Genomic DNA, 6,415 nt, shown 5'->3' with positions numbered 1-6,415 from the left:
GCAAGCAGCAATGGGACGAGCTGTGCGACTCGGTGGAGGGCCAGCTCAAGAACGGTAAAAGCTTGGGTCTCCTTAGGCACCTACTGCACGATGGCAACACCAAGTCCAACCAGAAGAGAGCTTTGGCGAAAGCTGTCCATTTGGCGACCGACTCGACTCCAGATGAGGCAGTCACGGAGCACCTCATAGACAAGTACCTGGAGGCCACGGACGATCCGGTGCCCCCCCAGTTTCCCGAGTACGAAGGGCGTGACGTACCATCTATGGACGAGGATTTTACCGTGGCTGAGGTCAAGCGAGTTCCCGCATCCCTCAATGGTAGATCTGCCCCTGGGCCTGACGGGATCACCAACAAAATGTTCAAGCACCTCGACGACGCCTCAATGGAGTTCCTTACGCACAAGATGAATGATATCTGGTGCAGCGGCCTCATTCCCAAGAGCTGGAAAGCAGCCCACACAGTACTCATACCGAAGCCAGGTAAGGTGCCGAGCATCGACAATCTAAGGCCCATCTCCCTGACGTCGTGTGTTGGAAAGATGGCCGAGCACGCCATGCTTAACCGCCTCACTGACCATCTCGAGTCTAACGAATGCTATACACACAACATGATTGGCTTTCGGTCGGGGCTTTCGACTCAGGACTCCATGAGACTGATCAAGCACCAGATCATTGACTCTACCTCCGCCGACATTAAGGCAATTCTCGGCTTGGATCTGGAAAAGGCTTTTGACAACATATCGCACGCCTTTATTCTCAAGAGCCTGACAGAGTGTACGTTGGCAAACGGGCGTACAATTTCGTGCGCTCCTTCCTTTCCTCAAGGTCCACTAGACTCAAGATTGACGAGTTTTTGACCCACGAAACCCAGCTTGGGCCGAAGGGAACACCTCAGGGGGCGGTGATGTCTCCGACGCTGTTCAACATCTCCCTGATCAACCTGTCGAGGGCCTTGAACAAAATCCCGAACATTAACCACACGATCTACGCGGATGACATCACCATCTGGTGCTCCAGTGGATGTGAAGGGCAGGTCGAGGGTGCTTTGCAAGAGGCCATCGGTGTGACGGAGCGGTATCTTATCCCCACCGGGCTAAGGTGCTCGCCCGCTAAATCCGAGCTCTTGCTCTACAAGAAGAGGCCCAGAGGCGGTTGACACCGGTCCTGGAAGCCAGCAACAGAGAGCCGCATTACGTTACTCACCGGTAAGGGCTCCCCAGTACCGCGGGTAGACACTATCAGGGTCCTAGGAATGTTTATCGAGTCGAACGGGGCCAATGGAGCCGCCCTCAAACGCATTTGTTCCAAGACCGAAAGCGCCCTCGGCCTGATCCGAAGAATCGCCAACAGGTACCGCGGAATCAAGGAAGACAATCTGATCCGGATTATCCACGCCTTCGTGTTATGCCACCTCGCTTATTCAGGGGCTATGCACAACTGGCTCGTATCGGAGCGCAACAAGATCAATGCCCTAATCAGAAGAGTCTTCAAGCTTGCCCTCGGCCTTCCCATCCGAACGCACACAAAAGACCTCCTCAATTTGGGAATTCACAACACGTTCGAAGAAATCGTTGAAGCCCAAGAATTTTCCCAGTTTGTCAGACTTTCCGGTACCCCAGCGGGCCGAGCCATACTTCGCAAGCTGGGACGTAACCCCACGTTCGTCAGTCTCGACGCTGTGAAGCTGCTTAGCGACGTAAGGTCCAAGATTTACATACACCGGTTGCCACGAAATATGCATCCCACCTACAACGAAGGACGAAGACGAGCCAGGGGTAAAGCTCTGCTCGCCAGTGCCCGCTTGAACAAGGACCGAACATGCTTCGTAGACGCTGCTTCGTATGTTCAAGAAGAGGCCCTCTCCTCAGTGGTCATCGACGGTGATTCTAAAATCCTTAGCTGCGCTACCGTCCGCACTTCTAATTCCAGCGTTGCAGAGCAGGTTGCTATTGCTCTTGCATTAACGGACAGTGTACATGACACAATTTATTCTGATTCCAAGGCCGCTGTCAGGGCCTTTCAGATGGGAATGGTGGCTCCCCAGGCCCTACGTATCATCCAAAGTGCCAAAGACATGAAACATCACTCTTTGGCCTGGTTCCCTGCGCACCTTGGAACCATTGAGGGTGCCTCGATCAACCCCAACGAGGAGGCGCACTCGGCTGCACGAGGTTTGACTGACCGTGCGCTGGGCAACGCGTCCTCTCCTGGGTGACCCGAGCCTCTCTGCTCGTAAAACGAAATCTGCAAATATAATTATCTGTCAAGAAGACTCCTACCTTCGCCGCACTCCTCGCTGTGTAGGCCCAGGCAGTCACTCTAAGGCTTCTGCAAACAAGCACTTACCTGAGCCCCGCGGCGCTGCACACAATGTACCCCGAACGGTTCCCAAGCCCGGACTGCCCTCTGTGTGGTGATTATGCGCACTTCGAACATGTCCTGTGGGGCTGCGCCTCTGCCGGTCCCCCTTTCACTCAAGAGGAAATGATGAAGTTAATTAAGGCCCAGGATCAGACCTCTCAAATCCTGGCAGTCCAGAGGGCTCGCGAGAGGGCCGTCAGGTTTCACCTGATGGTCCCCGAGTGGGCCTAGCCAGGTGACGTGGAGCTTGCTTACGTCTATAGTGGACCGAATAAAGTTGTTTCTCTCTCTCTCTCTCTCGCTATCCGCGGGCTGCCAGAGCCAGCCAGAGGGCTTGCGTTTTTCGTGTTGCACCGACCCTCGCGCCGCGCACTTCGGTGCGCGTTCGTTTTTCTCTGGACGAGCGGATTTTCGCCTGGCAGTGCGAGCGAGTGAGATAACTTTATTTGGAATCCGGCGATTGGGAGGCCTGGACCTGGGGCCGCCTTGATGACAACTGGGAGCTGCTGCTCCCGTGCGACCTCCATGCCTCGCTGGACGGCCCGACGTTGGTGTTGGAGTTCTGAGCTGAGCAGCGCGGCCGACCACCACGGCCGTAGATTTCCCGGGGAGACTTCCATTTTATCTTGAGCTCTGGACGCTTTCTGGCTAGCAGACGAGAAAAAGAAACAATGGTCGCTCGCCGCCATCGCTGTGGGGACTGGACGGATCGCAACGCGGTCGCATGAGTGCGACCACTCCGGAAAGCTTTGTCTGGCCGGTGTAGGATACCGAGCAGTATGTGTATGATTCTCTGTCGACCAAGCGTTCCACGTTTTATTCGATATTTCTTCGGTAGGCACATTAGGTGCCCAAAGTAGGCATTCGATTGTGAACAACATGCTATCCACTGCATTCTTTCGTGTCGGTTCCCCCCCTCCCTCCTCCCCCCCCCCCCCCCCAAGATATACGTTGTTACGGCGCAGAGAATTGTCGCATGGTGAAAGTTTAGTTTTGTTGCTTCTTCTCTTGCGGGAAGGTAATGGGCCACGGTACGCTTTAGTTGCTAGATACTCTTACTATATTATTGCGATAGCAATTGTATGGACGCTCCAGGCGCATTCCTGCCGTCGCCGTCATGTTCCGTATAGGTCCAAGGGCGATAACATCGTCACCGCGCGCCGCATGCTGTATGTGCGAGTGAAAGCCTGGGGGGGGGGGGGGGGGCGAGTGAGTCGGCGATGGTGGCTCAGTCTTGCGTGCGCAAGGGGGAAAAGCGAGGACGAAGCGCCCCGCCTTTCATCGCGCGCGATGCGTAGGGGGGAATGGATGGAGGGCGAGGGGCTAGGATTCTGTGATTTGTCAATATGTGTATGCGCGACATGCTTATTTGCCTTGTTTGACGCATGATATATAGCGACTTCTTCTTAGATACGCATATTTATTGGAAACTTATACGTATATTTAAATATCTTGTTGCGAGATCTTGTGTATACGTGCAGTGAACTTTGTTTCCAGTGACACTTTTTTCCGCTTTATCAAGCTGTATCTTCGCATTTGCATATTCCATTGTATCTTCGCATTTCTAATGTACGAGGGCGAGTCAAATGAAAGGGAGTTAACCAACCCCGTGCAATAATGGTTATCTACGAAGCATGCGCCGCTAGCACACAGGCATCTCTCGTTTACAAAGGTGACACACAGGTGTTGAACACAGTTGCGTGACATAATGGACACTCGAAAAGTTTAACAGCGGCGTCGTGAGGTTTTTGACAGCTGAGGGTGTTTCCCAAAAAGAAACGAGTCGCCGTATGGCTGCTGTGTACGTTTAACATTGCATTTCATTGGCCACTGTGAAGCGTTCGAACAAACTGTTCGGAGAGGGACATGAAAGTTGCAAAGACGATCCAAGACCGAACCAAAGTCACCGTGCAATCAGACCAAACACAATTGCAAATGTTGATGAGCTGATTAGACAAGAACGGAGGATAAGCATCGATGAACTGGCGGAGCCTGTGAACATCAGTCACGGTTCGGTTCAGACCATTATTCATGAACATCTCGTTTATCCGCTCTTGTGTGCTCAATGGATGCCCAAGATCTTGAAACCCTGTCAGAAGACGGAGAGGTTCGGCGCTGCCTTGATTCATTTGATCCGCTATGACAATAAGGGTGACGATGTCTTGTCGGCGACTGTGACCGGGGATGAATCATGGTGCCACTACTACGAGCCTGAAACACGACGGTAAAGCTTACAGGGGAAACATTCGAATTCACCACCCCCAAAGAAAGGAAACGCCGTCATTTCCGCCGGAAGAGTGTTGACTTTCCTTTTTTTTTTCCGATCGTCAGGGGCCATTACTGATAGAATTTGCTAAATCTTGAGAAACTATCAATAATTTCCGATACATTGAAACGCCGGATCGGCTGCCTGTCGCAATCAAGAGCAAACGACGTGGAAAATTGACGAATGGGTTCATCTTGCTCCGCGACTATGACCGTGCCCACATCGATGATGTGGTTAATACAAAACTGGCAAAGTTCAAGAGGAAAACATTTACACATTCGCCATACAGCCCAGACCTGTAGCCTTGCGACTTCGTCATTTTGGGGCAATTGAAGAAACAGCTCAAGGGAACCAGATTCGTGTCGGATGATGACGTGAAAGTCTAAGTTACGGACTTCTTGAAGCAGCAACCCAAGGACATTTATGAGACGGGAATCACGCGACTCGTTAGTCAGTGGGATAAACGTGTAAATACTCATGAAGACTGCTTTTAAATAAAGTACCCCGTTTGTGATATATTCGCATTCGCTCACTTTCATTTGACTCACCCTGATATATTTTGCAGAACTCCGGCTTTTTATATGTGCTCTCTGTTGCGACCATAATTTCGGTGCAATTACAATACAGGACCGGTGACACCTGCTCCTGCGCAATACATTGGAACAAAGGACAGCGTCATTGACATTCTTCCCTGGCCGTTGCTTATGTACAAAAATCTAAACCAGGTTCTTGAATGGCAAAGTTTCATTAAAATACTTCTCATGAACTTGTTCATTTCACAGACTTTAAATCTTTCACATCAGCAGCATGCACTGCTTTGCTGGTTTCGAACTGATATAGTTCTATAGTTCTGTGATATTTTCTTTACTTATTGAATAGACGAATACCAGGGAAGCATTGATGCCAGTTATTTCGGGCAAACCTTTTGGGACATACCAGTGTTTTCTTTTATGAAAAAAAAAGAAGATATTGCTTCTCTTGACGGTGCGTAGCGTTCAAGAAATCGTTTGCAGCCTCGTTGCCAATCGCAATGCAGCTAATATTCATGCATTTGATGCGTCGACAAATTCTATAATGAGGCCGAGGAAGCTTTTCCTTTTTCAGAGCAGCCTGCTCACTAGAATGGCCTTCCGCAAAATTTTACCGCTATCAACTGTTCATTGTGATTTATTCGTGGTTTAAATGACTACTTATCTTCTTGGTTAGGTTTCCCTCTGTTAACAAAGACTGTGTAATGCATATGCGTCAATGATTTCGCAATTTTATGCCGTACGCTTTAAAATTGTGATCTCGTATAACTGCATCGCTCGCATGCCATGATTTTCTCTCATATTTCTTTAGGTGCTTCGTCTGTGCCTGATCCCTTCTGTAACACGTTCCATTAGGGTCCCTTATTAAATAAATAAAATGAAGCTAAATAGCAGCGTAAACACACACACGCGGGAGTAAACTTTGCCTACACTATCGGCAGTTTGCCTGTGTCTCATAGCGAAGAAAACGTCACAAAACATTGTCATGGGAGAAGAAGTCGGTTAACTAATGAGTAGACTTACCCCAACCGAGACGCACTCGTGACTATGAGTGAGCCCGAATGAGTCCAAGTGGGCGAAAGTTATTCTGTGAGTGAGCGTAGCATAGCCCGAACACAAAGCGCATGCCCCCCCCCCCCCCCCTGCCCCCTCCTCCAAATTTCTGTGTACCGAAATACCAAGTGCCCAACCCCAAGATCACAACTCTTTGCTGGTGTCAAAAGGGTTTGCATCGAATCTAAGGGCTATATTAAATAAA

This window comes from Dermacentor andersoni, chromosome 9 (genome assembly GCF_023375885.2).
Source record: "Dermacentor andersoni chromosome 9, qqDerAnde1_hic_scaffold, whole genome shotgun sequence".
Taxonomy (NCBI): domain Eukaryota; kingdom Metazoa; phylum Arthropoda; class Arachnida; order Ixodida; family Ixodidae; genus Dermacentor; species Dermacentor andersoni.
The sequence above is the reverse complement of the archived record's forward strand: the minus strand, read 5'-3'. Positions refer to the sequence as shown.